At 34.5% G+C, this 21,313-nt stretch overlaps 1 long non-coding RNA gene across 1 annotated transcript; it reads left to right on the top strand.

Moving 5' to 3' along the window:
* Nucleotides 1-17,813: 17,813 nt before the first annotated feature.
* On the top strand, nucleotides 17,814-19,478 carry LOC127905881 (uncharacterized). Its single transcript, XR_008060372.1, has 2 exons — nucleotides 17,814-17,919; nucleotides 19,154-19,478. It is a non-coding gene; the product is annotated as an uncharacterized LOC127905881 (long non-coding RNA).
* The last annotated feature ends 1,835 nt before the right edge of the window (nucleotides 19,479-21,313 follow it).

Here is a 21,313-nt window from a genome sequence, read left to right as displayed (position 1 = left end):
TGTTTTCCATGCAGTATGGACATGTGAGTTTCCCATGCATGCTCCAACCAGAAAGCATTCCATAAGCTGGAAAATCATTGATAGTCCACATCAATGCCGCCCTCATAAGGAAATTTTGTTTCCTCGATATATCATAAGTCAGAGCTCCGGAGGACCACAACTGCGCCAACTCATCAATCAACGGTCCAAGACAAACATCTATATTCCGCCCCGGGCTTCTTGGACCGGGTATGACAGTAGATAAAAACATGAACTCCGACCTCATACACATTCCCGGTGGCAAGTTATAAACTGTGAGTATGACCGGCCAACAAGAATAAGGAGCAGCAAATGACCCAAATGGGTTGAATCCGTCTGTACACAACCCAAGACGCACATTCCTTGATTCAGCTGAAAAGTGAGGATGAACACTGTTAAAGCGTTTCCATGCTTCGCCGTCAGAAGGATGAACCATTACTCCATCAATCGCATGATGTGCTTGGTGCCATGTCATGTGCTCAGCAGTCCTTGGTGACATGAATAACCTCTGCAGTCTAGGTGTGATCGGGAAGTATCTAAGTTTTTTATATGCCACTAGAGTCTTTCCCCTGCCAGTTCTAGGTTTGTAACGGGAATGCCCGCATGTCATGCACTCGGTCATCTCAGCATTTTCAAGGTAGTATAACATGCAGAAGTTAGGGCACATGTCAATTTTCTGGTATCCTAAACCGAGGGGTTTCATCATGGACTTCGCAGCATAGAAGTTCTCTTTCAGCCTGTTCCCTTCAGGTAAAATGCTTCTTGCCCATTCAATAATCTTGTCATACCCGGCCTCACTCAACCCGTGATCTGACTTGATGGTGAACACCTGTGCTACGGCTGATAATTTATTGTGGTTCGTGCAGCCATCCCATAATGGTTCGTCAGAATCTTTCAACAAATCAAAAAACCTAGCTGCATCTCCATTAGGTTCTTCTTCTACGATTGGACATTGACTGCCATTACCTTGATTCATTCTCATTGCATCCATAACCATATTTCTGTAAGGATTGGTGTTGTCATTTACCGTTTCATGCACGTTGCTAGCACTAGAAGTAGACCCAACCACCGTTTCTTCCATTCTCCTCTCACTCTCGCTAACAAATACTTCTCCATGTGCATACCAACACTGGTAATTCTCCATAAACCCTTTGTGTAGAAGATGCATCATTACAACATCTGGATGCAGATACTTTTTATTTTCACACTTCCTGCATGGACACCTAATACCGCCTCCAGTAAAATTTCTGGGAATAGATGTTACGAAATTAATAAAACCCTGAACCCCATTACAATAATCCATCCTCCGCAATCCTTGGGGTGAATCTCGATACATCCATGAACGATCATCCATGACTTATATCGAACCTCTATAAAATTATGATGACATCATGTATTAATTAACTAAGTTAGGTAAATAAACTTGTAAAAATATTACTTTAACTCGAGATTATCCAACAAACCAATCACAACTTCTCATAAATATTAAATATTCATTATCATTTATCAACGTCCATACGAATTAAAATATATAAATTTACAGAAATTACCACTCCGCAATACCATTGATAAAACTTTAAACGGGCCCATTAAGCAAGCTATTAATTATTTCAAAATAGCACATGTAATTCGGTAATTCCATAAAGAAATAACAATTTACAAACAAATACAATCTTACAAAATCTAAAACAAACCATAACAGGTACAAAATTATACATTCATACACTACAATAAAACATGTACATCTACTAACAAAATACATATACTAAAAAAACAATAAAATTGACATTTAATTAAATGTTAAAATTTAAAAAGATATAATTACTTACAAAAATTGATAAAATCCGTCGGTAAATCAGAACACGCGCGGATGCTGTGACCACAAAACTTCAAGAAATATAACTTGTTGTGCTGATATGAGGAAGATTTTTTTTTTTGGGGGGGGGGGAGGGGGGGCTGGTTGTTTGCAGATGGGGAGAGTTGGGATGAGGAAGAAGAAGGAGAAATAGGGGATGAGAGGGTCGGCAGAGCTGTCATATATTAACTCTTTCCGACGGTTTTACCGACGGACACTCCGTCGGTTATTACGCCGGTGATTCTGACGGAAACATAGACATGTCACCGTACGGATCTGCCATTTCAAATCCCTCGATGAGTCCGTCGGAAATTTAAACGGCGAACCGGTCACATCACTTTACGGGCACTGTACGGGCAGTCGTTTTTGAATCCGTCGGAAAAAAATAACCCGCCAAAACCTCCACGTCAGCGACCCGCCTTTTTTAAAATTTGGAAACTTTTCCGTCCGTAATTCAGTCGGTAAATACCGGCGAAAATTTTCCGTCGGTATTTACCGACTAAATTACGGACGGAAAAGTTTTCGTCGGTTTTTACCGACTGAATTACGGACGGAAAGTGTCCGTCAGTAATTTCGACCTCAAAATACCGACAGAAAATATTCCGTCTTGAAATCCGTTGGTATTTAGCGAATTTCTGGTAGTGCTAGAAAAGTTTCAGAATTATTTTGGATATTCATCAATTTTAATTGTGAGTATTTTTTCATCACAATATATGAGTTGTAGAAAACATTTTCTCCTTTCAGGATAGGTGACTCCTGTCAGAGCACCTACATGAATTTTTTTATAAGAATTTACCTAAGCATACGAGCCCATAAAAAATTTGAAATGTCAGATTTATTTGTGGGTGTAATTATTTTTTCTGAGCCATAAATGGGCTACCGGTTAGGAACCCATCAACACGTTTAAACCGCATCATGACAACACAATACAACTTACCTCAAGTAAGGATGCTAACACCTTTTTCTAGCCAATACTAGTCCTTTACCCTGAAATTTCAGATAAGATCAGTCTACTTGGGTCTTCTAATGACTCTGAATCACATAACTAGGTGGCGACTCCTTAATCCTAATGCTGCAACATCACGCGCACATGGGCGACACAATTCATGCTTGATTAATCATCCATGTGAATTATTAGGTTTCAAATATATTAGCACAAATATAAATCATAATCCTATTCAAAACAAGATTAAATAAATTAAGTAATTTAACTTATTATCAATCTAAAAAATTAATAGATTTATATTTAAATATCAAATGCAACATACCATGATCTCTTAAATCTTGTCCCAGTATCAAAAAAATGTGAGTATATGAACCCATGAAGTGGTATCAGAATCTATTTTCCTATTAGTATTAGCAAAACGGAAAGCCATAACTTACTGTTTATACTATAATATTGGGATTTAGTGGTACAATGTCCTGAATGCTTCTAAGGATAACCATATGTCCATATCCATAAGATCTCAATGGATTGATCCTTACTACAGAATCTAGCACATCCTTCAGCTAGAATAAAGTGCCTTCACTGATTAATCTAGCATATCTAATTATTTGAAAATCTTTTCAAATTTCATTCTACCTTACATAAGAATTTAATACTTAATACTATTTGAGAATACTTGTAAGCATCGGCTTTTAGTGAACTTTTGATGGCATGAAACTGCCACAAAATGGGTCCTATCCGAGAGAGTGTTCTTTTTCTGACATAGAACTGAAATCTGTTCAGAGTACCCATCCAAGAAAATGGTCTCTCAAGGTAAGTCCTGAGGAATTTGACACAAATAAAACGATATATCTTGTCCCAGTATCAAAAAAATGTTAAAAAATGTGAGCATATGAACACATGAAGGGGTCTCAGAATCTATGTTCCTATTGTTATTAACAAAACGGAAAGCCATAACTTACTGTTTGTACTATAATATTGGGATTGAGAGATACAATGTCCAGAATGCTTTTAAGGATAACCATATGTTCACATCCATAAGATCTCAATGGATTGCCACTTACTTTAGAATCTAGTGTTGTAAATAATGAAGATTATTTTATAAGTTTTTTATCCTATATTTAAAAAAATACAACTTATTTCTTGTAAACATAGAGTCTCCTTTATATTACACAACCTATATATACCATGCACTTTTACACAACTTATTTCTTTAATTTTTTAATTTATTTTCTGCCTAGTTGTTCCATGTTAACAACCTATATATACCATGCACTCTTACAATCAATATGTGCTGAAAAAACCATAGTATTTTTCTGTGTTTGTAAAGCTTGCTGGTATTTCCTTTCGATCTTGGTCTAGCTGTTTCTGGAACCCTTGTTTTAGAAAAAAAACTTGTTGAATTCTGGAATATAACCTCGTGTTGAGAAAATATCTTTAAAAACAATTAAAGACATTGTATTTTATTACAACATCCTTAAGTAAATAAAGAATCTATTTTCCTATTGTTATTAACAAAACGGAAAGCCATAACTAACTGTTTGTACTATAATATTGGGAGTGAGAGGTACAATGTCCAGAATGCTTCTAAGGATAACCATACGTCCATAAGATCTCAATGGATTGCCCCTTCTAAGGATAACCATAGCCATAACTTGTTTGTACTAATTATCTCATTAAAACATACTCTAAATGGTGTGGGGGAATTACTGTTCCCCCACACACATTTCACTATATATGGATTACAACAGTAATTCACAGTGATTTTTCTCCTTTTTTTTTGTGCTAACTTTTCCTTTTTTTTTTTTTTGTTCTTTTTTTTTCAAATTTTTTTTTTCAAATTTCCTAATTTTTCTTTTGTTTTTTCCAAAATTATTTTTGTTGATTTTACTTTTTAAATATTGACCTGGTTAAAATTTTTGTTTTGTAATTTTTTTCTTGAAAATACTGTGGATTGCTGCGATATTTTTCCACATAGTTTTTCTATTTTATTTCTTTATTTTTCAAAATTATATTTTTTCATTTTTTTTAATATGGAGCTGATTGAGAATTTAGTTTTGTAATTTTTTTCTTTAAAACATTGTTTATTGCTACAATGTTTCTCCGCATTGTTTTTTTTTTTTCTCCAAAATTATCTTTTTTTATTTTATTTTTTAATATTGAGCTGGTTAAAAATTACAGTTACAATATGTGAGGAAAACACTTTAACTTTCCTTGAAAATTACTGTTGGTTTCTATAGTGTTTTTCCCCACATGATTTTTTTCCTGTTTTCGTTATGTTTTTCTCTAAAATTATCTTTGTCAATTTTATTTTTTAAATATTAAGCTGGTTAAGAATTGTAATTACAAGTAAATACAAGTTTTTCCTCAAAAAACACTATGGATTGATACAGTTTTTCCTTGCATGGTTTTTTTCCAGTTTCTTTTGTGTTTTCTTTTTTTGTAATATTTTTTTCCAAAATCATTTTCGTCGATTTTATTTTTTTAAATATTGAGTTGGTTAAAATTTAACTTTGTAATAAAGCTTAATCATGTGGGGAAATTATTGTAGCTTTGCTCATAAAACATTATGGATTGCTACAGTGTCTCTCCACATAGTTTTTTTTTGTTATAATTTTTTTCAAATTATCTTTTTCAAATTTTTTTTTAATATTGAGTTGTTTGTGAATTACAATTACAAGTCATTACAAATAAGGCTAAATCATGTGGGGAAGCACTGTAGCTTTCATCACAAAACACTGTGAATTGCTACAGTGTTTCCAACATGATTTTTTCCCTTTTTTTTTGTGTTTGTTTTGTTATTTTTTTTTCTAAAATTATCTCTGTTGATTTTTTTTTAATATTGAGCCGATTAAGAATTTAGCTTTGTTATTTTTTTTCTTTAAAATATTGTGAATTGTTGCAGTGTTTTCCCATGTGATTTTTTTATGATTTTTTCCAAAATTATCTTTGTCGATTTTTTTTTAATATTGAGTTGGTTAAGAATTATAATTACAATAAAGCTAAATCATATGAGGAAAGCGTTGTAGTTTTTCTCACAAAACACTGTGGATTGCTACAATATTTCTCTAAATAGTTTTTTTGTTTATTTTATTGGGAAAAGCGCTATAGTTTTCCTCATAAAACATTGTCAATTGCTGCAACATTTTTTCTCATAGGTTTTTTTCCTTCCAAAATTATCTTTGTTGGTTTTTTTTTAATATTAAGTTTTTTTTTTTGCTTTTTATTAACTGAAAAGTTAAATCATGTGGCGAAAACACTGTATCTTTCCTCACAAAACACTGTAGATTGCTACAAATCATTTTGTTCAGTCTCTAAGTTTTTGATCACCAACACAACCTTTAATTTCTATTACTTATCTAGCGCTGGTTCACAATTATAACACTATCAAGTGCATTTGTTTTATAAGCCCGCGGCAGCGCGCGGGCAAGTCATCTCGTGTTAGAAATATTTGCTTCATCATACCTTTAATTTCTATTACTTATCTAGCGCTGGTTCACAATTATAACACTATCAAGTGCATTTGTTTTATAAGCCCGCGGCAGCGCGCGGGCAAGTCATCTCGTGTTAGAAATATTTGCTTCATCATACCTTTAATTTCTATTACTTATCTAGCGCTGGTTCACAATTATAACACTATCAAGTGCATTTGTTTTATAAGCCCGCGGCAGCGCGCGGGCAAGTCATCTCGTGTTAACTAGAATAAGAAATAAAGATATAGGTTTTGGAAAGAATAAAGATCAGTTAAAGAAGGAAAAAAAAAAGAATAGAAAAAAAGATTACCAAAAAAAGAATCAGATTCACCATTAAACCAAAGAGTCATCGATTCTACGAAACTTGTCGGAATGAATCATTTGTTTAATAATTGAATGCGATTTTTGTTTTATATATATTTTAGGAACTTTGCACTCGAAAGGGAACATTTGTGCCACCAAGTACTAACAATAACTGTCCATAGTGTTAACAGATACTTTCGAACTAACTTGAGAGCAATTATTAGAGATATCAATTCAAATACATATATATTACTTCTTTTATTTTATATTAAATAAAAAATAATGTTTAGTAAATAAAAAATAATGTTTAACTATTGAACACATCCAAATCTAACAGTTTTTACTTTTTTTGTGTTTAAATATGATATTAATAAACTATTGATGATAATCTTTTTTTCATTTTGTGATGCTTTTATCGTCAGTAGTGATAAGATGAAGAAAAGCTATTGATTTTTCTCTCTGCAAATGTTGGGTGCTTTTATTTACAAAATGGAGTACTGTCTAACAATATTGATTTCACAGCTGTTGTCAACCAAACCTTTCCTTTCTATATAAAGGTTGGCTTGGCCTCCTACATATTAGCCAAAACAAGAAAACCAACAAAACCTATAAACAGCTACTTGTCTTTGTGTGTTGATTAATTGTAGTTAACATGGCAGATCGTCTTGTTAAGATTGGGCAGGAGGGTTTTGCAGCCATTGATGAGCACTTCGCCCGGGCCAGGAGCCGGCGGCCACCAGTTATGAAGGTTCCCTATGCTCATCCCACATATTACTATGTTCCTGCAACAGAAGTTATCGACAGCAACGAGGCAGCTCGACGCTACAAGGGGAGGGTTTATGTCGATTATCCTAAGGGGAAACCAGTTCCGTTTTAAAGACCTAGCGATTAATCACTTAGCTTTCTTGTATGCATAACCTCCTCCAGTTGTGTTACCTTTAGTGCTGTACGATATTCTCCCTCTGCTAAACGTAGACGAGGAGAGGTTGCTAGAACTCGAGTCAGGAGCTTCTTCTTACTTCATCAAATAAAATTTCTGTGATTTATATATCATAATTTTCCATTTTGCTGGTCAAGTATGCATTGTCATAAATATCTCTCTGCTTCCCTGATTATCACCTTATTCACCTATTACTTAGCATCAAATATTGAAAGATTAATGCAGTCGGAAGCACAACAATATAGCTGCAAGCATGGAAAGACAAAATATGGACTGAAATAAGGTTAAAACAACAAAAATCCTTAAATCTTTTTTTATTTTTAAAATATTAATCTGATCAAGTCTACCTACTAAGGAGGTTTACAATCCCTTTTATAGGAGATCCAATGCTTTGATAACTGACTTAGTGGTTTTGAAAGTTTAATGCAAGCGGAAGCACAGCAATATAGCTGCAAGCATAGAAAGACAAAAGATAAACTGAAATAATGTTAAAACACTGAGAATCCTAAAACCTTATTTCTAAAATATTAATTTGATTAAGTTTACCTTCTAAAGAGGTTTACAATCTCTTTTATAGACTAGAAAAAACGACCAAGATTCGAAACAAAATCAGAATCCCAAAACATAACGGAAAATAACATAAAATTTAAAAATAAACAATAAATTTGTGAAAATTAAGGAAAAATAACAAAATTATCCCAAATAATAACTAATTAGCCTACTTTATCGAGATGCAATGCTATGATAACTATTGAGTGGTTTTTAATGGGAAAATGGTTTGTAGAATCTTCTATAAAAATTTGAACCTGATTTAACAGTTAGAATATCTCCTGTTATCATTATTTTAGATTATTATTCTGGTCTTGCGTGATTATGCTTTCTCGTGGCCTAAATATCTTTCACTAGTACATGAACATATCTGCTAGTAGTCCGTTTAGGGCAAACAAATAATTAATTTGCTGTTCAAATGCTTTGAAGCTCTTCAAGGTGTGATTTCATTGAATAATTTCGAGTTTAGAATTATCACCTCATTTTAGAATTGTCCCGAGCACAAGGATAAAATGATGAGCCATGGGAAGCGTCTCGGATAAAGAAATAATAAACGGAGTTCAAGGTAAAACAATAGCTTAGAAAAAAAAACAGTAGAAATTTACACGATATCTAAGAATATCAGCGATCATGACCATGATTGGATCATTTCTGAGTTCTACAACCATGAAAATGAGATTAGTAAGCCTCCCTCTGAAGCATTGCTTTACACATATCTTTTACAGAAAAAAGGGAAAAATGGGAAATGCTCCGAGTTATACCTTTTCTTGATCTTTCCCAACCCTTCATTATTAATGGGACCCATCAAAAACATGATATGTGCTCTAACTTCCTCCATATTTCATCTTAGCCTAGAAGGATAAACAAGAATATTATTGCTTCTGAAACATAACGATTGCAAGCATCGCCTTTCGGTGAACTTTAGATGACATGAAACTGCCACAAATTGGGTCCTATCCGAGAGAGTTTTCTTTTTCTGCTCTGTTATCACACATATACAACTGAAATCTTTAAGTCCTCTTTAGGGTATCCCCGAAAGAAAATGATCTATCAAGCATGGAAAGTACTGAGGAATCTAAGGCATCACTACATGAAATTCAACAAACGGAATTGCCGACAAACTGTTTTTGTCGGTATTTTGCGGTGATATTTACCGACCAAATTACTTCCCTTGCTAAAACCGTCGGTATATACCGACATAAACATTTCATCGGTATATATCAAGGGAATCCCAAATAGAATATAAAGAATTTTTAAAAACAAAGCAGTGCAATGACGTGGAAGTTTTTGTGAATGATGTTACTGACGGAATTACAAAGTGATTCAAACCGGGATGTTCGTATAGTGACGTGTTTACTTCACCGACAGAATGGCTGATGGATTTACAAACAAAAATATTTTGTCGGTAATTCCATTGGTAATAGTTAATATATTGAATGTTTTTTTTAGTGTTTACTTGTTTTATTATTTTTCTCAAACAAACTTGTAGTATGGATTTATAATTTTGTACTTGGTATGGTTTGTTTTAGATTTTGTAAAATTATATTTGTTTGTAAATTGTTGAAATTTATGTCGAATTACCGACTTAGGTGTGTTGTGATGAAATAAATAATGACTTGTTTGATGGGTCCGTTTTAATTTTTGTCAATTTTATTGCCGAGTTGTAATTTCCGTAAATTAATCTATATAAATTTGTATGGATGTAGATAATTGATAATGAATATTTAAGAGAAGTTTGAAAGTAAGTTGGATAATCTTGAGCTAAACCAATATTTTTGCAAATTTATTTACTTAACGTAGTTAATTAATACATGTTGTCATCATTATTTTATAGAGGTTTGATAGAAGTCATGGATGATCATTCATGGATGTATCGAGATTCACCCCAAGAATTGCGGAGGATGGATTATTATAATAGGGTTCAGAGTTTTATTAATTTCGCAAAATATATTCCGAGAAATTTTAGTGGAGGCGGTATTAAGTGTCCATACAGGAGGTGTAAAAATAAAAAGTTTTTGCATCCAGATGTTGTAACGATATATCTTCTACACAAAGGGTTCATGGAGGATTACCTGTGTTGGTATGCACACAAAGAATTATTTGTTCGTAACAAGAGCATGGTAGAAAAGATGGTTGGGTCAACTTCTAGTGCTAGTAATGTGCATGGAGTTGTAAATGACAATAGTAATCCTTACAGGAATATGGTTATGGATGCAATGAGAATGAATCAATGTAATGCTAGTCAATGTCCAATTATAGAAGAAGAACCTAATGCAGACGCGACCAAGTTTTTTGATTTGTTGAAAGATTCTGATGAACCATTATGGGATAGTTGCACAAATCACAGTAAATAATCGGTCGTTGCACATGTGTTTACTATCAAGTCGGATTATGGGTTGAGTGAGACCGGTTATGAAAAAATTATCGAATGGGCGAGAAGCATTCTACTTGAAGGGAACAAGCTGAAAGAGAACTTCTATGCTACTAAGTACATGATGAAACCCCTCGGTTTAGGATACTAGAAAATTGACATGTATCCAAACTTTTGCATGATGTACTACCTTGAAAATGCTGAGCTGACCGAGTGCATGACATGAGAGCATTCTCGTTGCAAACCCAGAACTGGCATGGGAAAGACTCTTATGGCATATAAAAAACTTAGATACTTCCCAATCACACCTAGACTGTAGAGGTTATTCATGTCACCAAAGACAATTGAGCACATGATATAACACTAATCACTTGATGAGGTGGATGGAGTGATGATGCATCCTTCTGACGGTGAAGCATGGAAACACTTTAACATTGTGCATTCTCATTTTTCAGCAGAATCAAGGGACGTGCATCTTGGGTTATGTACATATGGATTCAACCCATTTAGGTCATTTGCTGCTCCTTATTCTTGTTGGCCGATTATACTCATGGTTTACAACTTACCACCAGGGATGTGTATGAGGCTGGAGTTCATGTTTTTATCTATGGTCATACCCAGTTCTAATAGTATGGGCTGGAATATAGATGTTTGTCTTCGACCGTTGATTGATGAGTTGACGTAGTTGTGGTCTTCTAGGGCTTTGACTTGTGCTGTATTGAGAAAACATAATTTTCTTATTAGGGCAGCTTTGATGTGTACTATCAATTATTTTTCAGCTTATAAAATGGTTTCTGGTTGGAGCACGTATGGAAAACTAGCATGTCCATACTGCATGGAAAACAACAAGGCATTCATGCTAACAAGCAGAAGTAAAGCGTCTTTTCTTTACTACCATCGGTGTTTCTTGCCAACGGATCACAAGTATAGAAAGAACAAAAAGGATTTCTTTGTTGGCAGCGTTGAAAATGATGTTGCACCCTCGCGTCTTTCTAGTGAAGAATTGCATGACGTGGTGTCAGAGTACGGTAACATTGTGTTTGGTTTCCAATCCGGTAAGCAGAAGTTTCTTGGTTTTGGTTTGACCCACAACTGGGTAAAACGAAGTATTTTCTAGGAGCTTTCTTATTGGAAGACCAATCTCCTCTGCCATAACCTTGATGTCAAGCACATAGAAAAAAATGTGTTTAAAAACATTTTCAACACAGTCATGGACGTGAAGGGGAAGACAAAAGACAACATCAAGGCTAGAATGAATGGATATACCGTTTTTTTTTATCATTGTAAAAATATGGAGTTGGTTTTTAATGGGTCACGAGTTGCAAAGCCGAAATCAAGCTTCGCCTTAGAGAAGAATACACAACTATTAGTCTGCTAATGACTTAAGAGTCTGTGTTTTCCCAATGGACATGCCTCGAACATATCAAGGTTGGTTAATTTGCAGGAATGTAGATTGTATGGAATGAAGAGCCATATGACTGCCATGTGTTCATGCAAACACTCATTCCATTAGCTTATCGTGATTTATTGCCAAAGGGGATATGGGATTCACTCACGCAGATCAATCATTTCTTTAGAGATATATGCGCCAGCAAGTTGCACACACATCACATTGAGAGGCTTGAAATGAATATCGTCGAGATAATATGCAAACTTGAGAATATTCCCTCCATCATTTTTTGACTGGATGGAGCATCTACCCATGCATTTACCGTACGAGGCAAAAGTTGAAGGCCAAGTCCAGTGTAGATGGATGTATCTATTCGAGAGGTTAGATATTACAGATGCAATGTAATGATTAATGTATTTTCATTGTTTTTCTTAATTGAAAATATTTGTTTAATTCAAAGCAGGTACTTGTTTAATCTTAAGAAAAAGGTTAAGAACAAGGCGCATGTTGAGGCTTCGATATGTGAGGCCTATATTATTGAGGAGATCTCAACATTTATCTCGTACTATTTTGAGCCTCATTTAAGAACGAGAATCAACCACGTTCCACGACATAATGATGGTGGTGAAGTGCCTTCAAGTGGGAACTTGTTAATATTCTCCAATCTTGGATGACCCACACCTAATAATGTTGTAAGGGGAAGATATTTGTCTAAAATAGAGTTCCAACAAGCACACAATTATATGTTATTTAATTGTGATGAATTGAGACCTTTTATTCAGTAAGTATATATACTACTTAAACTTTGTTATAAATGGACTATTTATCTATTGTAATATCACAAACTCATACAATTTTAAAAACCTTGTAGGCAACGTCAACAATATTTATTGTCAAATAACTCACACCTGACCAAATCCCAAATCTTTAGATTATAAGATGAACAATTTGCCACATGGTTCAAAACACATGTAAGTACTATCAAAAACTCATTATCTATCATGGTACTTAATTTCATTCCAGAATTCTCGTTTACTGTTCATTGTTGTACTTGATGTACAAGGTTTATCAAAAGGGAAGGACTGCTAGTGTTTCAATATCTTTACTAAGCCTGGGTCCTGAAAGAAAAGTAAAGTGCTACAATGGGTATTTTGTCATTGGATATGTGTTTCATACCGAAGAATACGGGCATGAAAGAAAGACATATAACAGTGGTGTTTGTGTTAGGGGATCGACTTGTAATGAGTTTAAAGTTGACTATTATGGTAAATTAGAAGAGGTCGTTGAATTGCAATATCATAGCGAGCATAATAGAGTGTTTTTATTCAAATATTATTGGTATGACACCACCGACAGAGGAATCAGAGTAGATCCCCACTATGGTCTGGTCGAAATTAACTCCAAAGCTAGACTCCACAATGTAAACGATGTCTTTGTTTTCGCCAAGCAATGCCAGTAAGTTTATTACACATACACCCCTTCCATTAAAAAGGATCGATCAAGAGTTAATTGATAGAAAGGCTGGGGGAGTGAGATAGGTTTGGGTTGGTGCTGGTCTAAAGGAAAGAACAAAAGGCAGCGGGCTTAAGGAAGAAGGTAATCTTTGTTGGCTGCTAGGTTTCAGTATAATGGGGCTAGGCTTTTTTTTTGGACCGTGAGGAAGAAGAAGATAAGTGTATGGAAGATGGAATGGGTGGAGGTCATGTTTTTGTTTTTGCTTTTTTTTTCTAGAGATAGAAGGTTTGTTTCTAGTGATTTTTTGTTAGCCTCTTTAACTAATTCACTCCTTTTTTTTTTTGCTAATGCTCTCTACCCCAAAACTCACTTTTTTTTTTGTGTAGTGCAACCACCTATTTATAGGCAAAACAAGTTTGTTTTTTTCAATTGCTTGGTCTCCAAGCAAACTTAGTGACCAAGTTAACCCAAAAATAATTTAGTCCCTCAACTTCTTTCTTTTCACATTTGGTCCCTTTGTTCAATTTAATTTTTTTTTTGTATTTTGATTTTTTTGAAAAAGAGCAATATCAATGTTGACTTAATAAGCACATTAACAACTAAATGTGTTGAACATAGATTTTTGTATTTTGAATTCTTTGAAAAACACATTGAAAATGACGCAAATACATTAAAAACATATTTTTTTGGGTTTTTTTTTTAAATCTTTTAAAATGGAGTAAAAATATTAGGTAGCAACAGATGCTCCTTCTTTACAATACTTATGGAACAAAGACTTGTTATGTGCTTGACTAACGAACTGTTCTTCTCAAAGCTTTTAGTTCGATTGACCTGAAACTTTGTTTTCATAGCAATCCCCATCAACGGAAACTACGATCAAACTGTGTACAACTTGGTTATCTTGAAATCTCAATCTAGTGATTTCCTTAATCCAAAACCAAAATCATTGCCAAAAGTTCGGTCAACCTGAGATCCCAATTTGGCGATCCTCTTTAACTAGAACTAAAATATGAAAAGTAGCTCGGTAACCTGAAATCCCAATATAGCGATTCACTTTAACCAGAACCTTGGTCTTTGTCGTTAAGTTGGTCAACCTGAAATCCCAATACGATGATTCTCTTTAATAAGAACCAAACTGTCGCCTTAGCTTAGTTAATGTGAAATCTCAATCTAAAGACCCCCTTTAACCAAAACCTTGGTTTTTATCCTTAGCTCGGTCAACCTGAGATCCCAATCTAGTGATTTTCTTTTAACCAAAACTAAAATGTCACCTTCAGCTTGGTTAACCTGAAATCTCAATCTACAGATCCCCTTTAATCATAACCTTGATCTTTGTCTTTAGCTCAGTCAACTTGAGATCCTAATCTAGCCATTCCCTTTAAGTAGAACCAAAATGTCACCTTCAGCTTGTTTAACCTGAAATATCAATTTAGAGACCCCCTTTAACTAGAACCTTGGTCTTTGTCTTCAGCTCGGCCAACCTGAAATCCCAATATGATGATTTCTTTTAACCAGAACCAAAATGTTGTTTTAAGCTTGGTTAACCTAAAATCTCAATATAGAGAACCCCTTTAACTAGAACCTTGGTCTTTGTCTTTAGCTTGATCAACCTGAGATCCCAATCCGACAATCCTATTTAACTAGAACTAAAATGTTTCTTTTAGTTTGGTTAACCTGAAATCTCAATCTAGTGACTCCCTTTAATCAAGCGATTCCCTTTAACCATAACCAAAATGTTGTCTTCAACTCGGTTAACCTAAAATCTCAATTTAGAGACCCCTCTTTAACTAGAACCTTAGTCTTTGTCTTTAGCTCGGTCAACTTGAGATCTCAATCCTACAATCCCATTTAACAAGAACCAAAATATTACCTTCAACTCGGTTAACTTAAAATCTCAATCTTGAAACATCATCCCCTTCTTAGTCCTATTTTGATTTGCTAAAAAAATGGAAAAGAATGAATGATATTGTGGAGAACTAGACCGGTCTTTACCATTGGCTAGAACCAACCATAGGCTGCTTAGAAATCAACCTTCAACACCTAAAAACAAACCACCACATAACAACCCTACAATTATCAACAACAACACCTAGTTCTAGCTACCTAGTTCTAGCTAAAACCCTAAGCAAGATAGCAACAACAACCCACAAAAAGATAAAGCTGCTAAATTGTTTCAACATCTTATCTATATATGTAGATTGAGACAGTTAAAGCAACTTTCTAGATCTATCCTTGTAGATTTTTATTTTCAGTATATAGACTGCTTCTCCCATATCTTTCTTAGGTTGCACCAGATTCTTTTTTTTTTGAAGTTTTGTTGGTTGAAAAAAACTTCCTAAAATTATTATTATTATTATTAATTTTCATACACAATTATATTTATGATTATTATATGGTCAATTTGTCTATGTCAAAGAATAGAATCTGAGGCAACTTTTTGACCAAAATTCCATTCTCTATTATTCCTTCAATATTGGGGTTTAATGCAAACAACATGTTTACGCGGATTTGAGATGTGAAATAAAGATACCTAGTTTCGGAGAGAATCTGAGGCAACTTTTTGACCAAAATTCCATTCTCAAATTATTATTATTGTTATTGTTTTCGTTATTATTATTATTATTATTATTTTTCATACACAGTTATATTTATGATTATTATATGGTCAATTTGTCTATGTCAAAGAATAGAATCTGAGGCAACTTTTTGACCAAAATTCCATTCTCTATTAAACCAAAATGTTTAATGCAAGCAACTTGGTTACTCGGATTTGAGATGTAAATATATATATATATATTTTTTTAGTTTAACGTGGGTGTCCGGGCCAGCTTGCGCGCACCTTGACTAATCCCACAGGCCCTGAAGTTAACGACCATGTAAGTCTCTAGTGGCCATCATATGAACAATCACAGGGCTCGAACCTAAGACCACAGAGGGAGCAAACCTCTTGGTCCCAAACTCTTACCACTGGACCACCACCTAGATGGTTTGTAAATAGATTTTTTGTTAGGATGAGGTGGTCAGGTTGCGTCACATTGATTATGTCATGAAGTTAACTAGAGTAAGAAATAAAGATATCTAGTTTCAGAGAGAATCAAGATCAGTTAAAGCAAAAAAAAAAAGATTATGAAAATAAATTGGAAAGGAAAAGTTTAGTTATAAGGAATCAGATTCTAGGAAACAAGTTGGAAGGAATCAATTTTACAATAATTGAACTTGGCACTAGAGAGAACCTTTGTGCCACTAAGTACTGAATCGTTATTCAAATGTACTGAAGGCCATTTGTTTGCCATTTGTGCTCATTAAGACCATAATTCTATTCTTTTATAGTTTTTTGGAAGAAAAAAAAAAACTAGGGTGAGTTAATATTCTGTAAAATAAGCTTGGAATACCGTGCGGGGGCTTGGCTCAGAGATCATTGAGTTTTTCCTACAAATTGCCTTTTAATTTTTTTCACCTGTAATTGGACTGGGATTCGGTAATTCTGTTAAGGATTTTCATTTGGTTTAAGTTTCCCTTTTGTTTACATATGAGGTTCCGAGACAACAGTTGCTTGCTGTTCTTGAACAAACATTGCTTGAGGTTATCCAATGCCGAGATCAAGGTCAGATAATACTAGCGTACCCCTAATATAACTGTTAAGAAGGGCTCTGGGATTAAGAACGGCCAGAAGCAAAAAATAATGTCAAGTGCAGTTGAAATCCTCATCCCGATTGTGCTTATTGCCATTAATTAGAAACTATAATATCGTCACATAATTAAACTGAGATTATTCTGATTAGAGAACAGAAGGAATATTCTTTCATAATTGGCTTTTGAGAAGGTTTAGTGTTTTTGCTACTCCTGCTTTTGGACCCGACTTGATTCCTGACCGGTAGAAACAGCATTAGTCCAAAAGAAGGGAAGCTTTTGTTTTCTTTAATCACATGATCACATGCCCAGCACAAATTCATAAAAGTGGCTCTAATGATTGGCTGACAACAGTTGTTCATAAGCAATGTTTGCGTTCCTTATTTTTGAATTTACTAAGTATTTAGAACATTCAATTCTAATCCAAAGTCGATAATAATAAACTCTTGGTGATGGTTTTGTCCTCGATGGTCATCGGACGACAAAAAAAAACCAGTAAAATTTTCTTATATATAAAATTTATTAAGTATTGAAAACATCCAAATATAATAGTTTTTTTTTTTTTTGTGTGTGTAAATTTGATATTGATAAACTTTTGATGACTTTTTTTTTCATTTTATGGTGGTTTTATCGTTAGTAGTGATAAGATGAAGAAAATCTATTGATTTTTCTCTCTGCAATGGTTAGTATTATCGTACACAAATGTTGGGTGCTTTTATTACAAAAAGGAGTACTGTCTAACATTATTCATTTCACAGCTGTTGTCAACCAAACCTTTCCTTTCTATATAAAGGTTGGCTTGGCCTCCTACATATTAGTCAAAGCAAGAAAACCAAGAAAACCTATATACATCTACTTGTCTTTGTGTGTTGATTAATTGTAGTAACATGGCACGTCAGGCAGATCGTCTTGTTAAGATTGGACAGGAGGGTTTTGCAGCCATTGATGAGCACTTCGGCCGGGCCAAGAGGCGGCCACCAGTTATGAAGGTTCCCTATGCTCATCCGACATATTACTACGTTCATCAGGCAAACCAAATTCCTGCAACAAAACTTATCGACAGCAACGAGGCAGCTCAACGCTACAATGGGAAGGTTTATATCGATTACCCTAAGGGGAAACCAGTTCCGTTACTAAGTTTCCCTTTTGTTTACATATGAGGTTCCGAGACAACAGTTGCTTGCTGTTCTTGAACAAACATTGCTTGAGGTTATCCAATGCCGAGATCAAGGTCAGATAATACTAGCGTACCCCTAATATAACTGTTAAGAAGGGCTCTGGGATTAAGAACGGCCAGAAGCAAAAAATAATGTCAAGTGCAGTTGAAATCCTCATCCCGATTGTGCTTATTGCCATTAATTAGAAACTATAATATCGTCACATAATTAAACTGAGATTATTCTGATTAGAGAACAGAAGGAATATTCTTTCATAATTGGCTTTTGCGAAGGTTTAGTGTGTTTGCTGCTACTGCTTTTGGACCTGACTTGATTCCTGACCGGTAGAAAAAGCATTAGTCCAAAAGCAGGGAAGCTTTTGTTTTCTTTAATCACATGATCAGATATTATAATTTATGCCCAACACAAATTCATAAAAGTGGCTCTAATGATTGGCTGACAACAGTTGTTAATGAGCAGTGTTTGCGTCCCTTATTTTTCAGTTTACTAAGTATTTAGAACATTCAATTCCAATCCAAAGTCGATAATAATAAACTCTTGGTGATGGTTTTGTCAAAATTGTTTTATATAAAAAGTTTATTAAGAATTGAAAACATCCAAATCTAACAGTTTTACTTTTTCGTGTTTAAATATGATATTAATAAACTTTTGATGATATTTTTTTTTTCATTTTGTGATGCTTTTATCGTCAGTAGTGATAAGATGAAGAAAAGCTATTGATTTTTCTCTCAGCAATGGTTAGTTTTATCGTACACAAATGTTGGGTGCTTTTATTTACAAAAAGGAGTACTGTCTACCATTATTCATTCCACAGCTGTTGTCAACCAAACCTTTCCTTTCTATATAAAGGTGGCTTGGCCTCCTACATATTAGCCAAAGCAAGAAAACCAACAAAACCTATAAACAGCTACTTGTCTTTGTGTGTTGATTAATTGTAGTTAACATGGCACGTCAGGCAGATCGTCTTGTTAAGATTGGGCAGGAGGGTTTTGCAACCATTGATGAGCACTTCGTCCGGGCCAAGAGGCGGCCACCAGTTATGCAGGTTCCCTATGCTCATCCCACATATTACGATGTTCCTGCAACAGAAGTTATCAACAGCAACGAGGCAGCTCAACGCTACAAGGGGAGGGTTTATGTCGATTACCCTAAGGGTAAACCAGTTCCGTTTTAAAGACCTATTGATTAATCACTTAGCTTTCTTGTATGCATAACCTCCTCCAGTTGTGTTACCTTTAGTCCTGTACGATATTCTCCCTCTGCTAAACGTAGACGAGGAGAGGTTGCTAGAACTCGAGTCAGGAGCTTCTTCTTACTTCAAATAAAATTTCTGTGATTTATATATCATAATTTTCTATTTGGCTGGTCAAGTATGCATTGTCATAAATATCTCTCTGCTTCCCTGATTATCACTTTATTCACCTATTACTTAGCATGAAATATTGAAAGATTAATGCAGTGGGAAGCACAACAATATAGCTGCAAGCATGCAAAGACAGAAGATAAACTGAAATATGTTAAAACACAAAAGAATCCCAAAACCTTATTTTATTTCTAAAATATTATGTGATCAAGTCTACCTCCTAGAGAGGTTTACAATCCCTATTATAGGCTAGAAAAATGGACCAAGATTGGAAACAAAATCAAAATCCCAAAACATAACGGGAAATAACATAAAATCTGCAAAATTAAGAAAAAATAACAAAATTAACCCAAATAATAACTCATGAGCCTAATTTTTGGAGATCCAATGCTCCAATAACTACTGAGTGGTTTTTAATTGGAAAACAACATGTAGAATTACTACTCTGGTCTTGCGTGATCATGCTTTTTCTTGGGCCAAAACATGTCTTACTAGTACATGAAAATATGTGGTAGGCCATATATATAGTCTGTTTACGGAAAATACATAATTAATTTGCTGTTCAAATGCTTTTAAGCTCTTCAAGGTGTGATTTCACTGAATAATTTCGAGTTTAGAATTATCACCTCATTTTGGAATTGTCCTGAGCACAAGGATAAAATGATGAGCCATGGGGAGCGTCTTGGATTAAGAAAGAATAAACGGAGTTCAAGGTAAAACAATAGCTTGGGAAAAAAAAGTAGAAATTTACAATATATCTAAGAATATCAGCGATCATGATCATGATTGGATCATTTGTGAATTCTATAACCAAAATTTCCTTCACAAATCTTTAACTAAGCTGATAGTCGATGAAGAGTTAAGGAAAAGCATGATTCCCAATCCGAGCTACATATGTGAACAAGTGTGTTGTTACTCAATTTTGGACCCCACGTGCTGGAGACGGTGTATACCTCTTTTGAACAGTGTAGGAGTTTAGCTCATATTCGCCAGAAGATTGACAAAAGCACAGAAAGAAATATTTTGTTTTTTTAACCTTGTTTGAGTTGTTTTCTGCTGTTTTTTTATCCTTCCCCTTTACCACCAAAATCATCAGGTTTTTTTTAGGTTGATCAGGAGTCTTCATAATGCTAAATTCATTCTTTTTTATCTGGTCTTTAAGGTTGAATAAATCCCTCAGAATTTGCACTAAAAAATAGTTCTGCTGCTGTCGCAATTTTTTGTTTCAACTTAGGCTCTGATTCTGACTCAGTTTTGTACGATATCTGACCATCCTAGGTATATTCTGTCACTCATTACCTGTTGAAAAATTGACGTATACCTTTATTAGGTCCTAGGGATCTTTGTTCTTAGAGCAGATTCTCAGTCAGATTTGGATGCTCAGTATTGTCAGATCAAGAACCTTTTTGACCAATTAGATTACTACCAGTTTCTGTTATGTAAAACGATTTTATCTCACTTCGACTTCTTCATAAAAGTTTTAGTCCTAGACGCGTAGATGAATTTGGGCTTTTGAATCACTTGATTTCGATATCAGAAGCTCAAGATATTCCCATTTGAATATCTAATGTGAGGGCAGAAAATTCTGCCGCGGGAAGGATATAGCCCAAGTTCGCGGGACTGATTCGAAGGATTTCTTTTGGACCAAGGACTGAATCGAAAAGTGTTAAAATGAGGGATTTGAATTGAAGAATGATATTGAAAGCTGGAGAGGGGGGCTGGATCATCATAAATGACTGGAGTTTTTCCACGCCGAATAAGGAAAATGAGACTTTGCAGCTGCACCCTCCATCTGATTTCTTTCCTTTTTTCGCTGCAAATTCCTGCTGTTTTTCCTTTATC

Source organism: Populus trichocarpa, chromosome 10 (genome assembly GCF_000002775.5).
Source record: "Populus trichocarpa isolate Nisqually-1 chromosome 10, P.trichocarpa_v4.1, whole genome shotgun sequence".
Classification (NCBI taxonomy): domain Eukaryota; kingdom Viridiplantae; phylum Streptophyta; class Magnoliopsida; order Malpighiales; family Salicaceae; genus Populus; species Populus trichocarpa.
The sequence above is the reverse complement of the archived record's forward strand: the minus strand, read 5'-3'. Positions and strand labels throughout refer to the sequence as shown.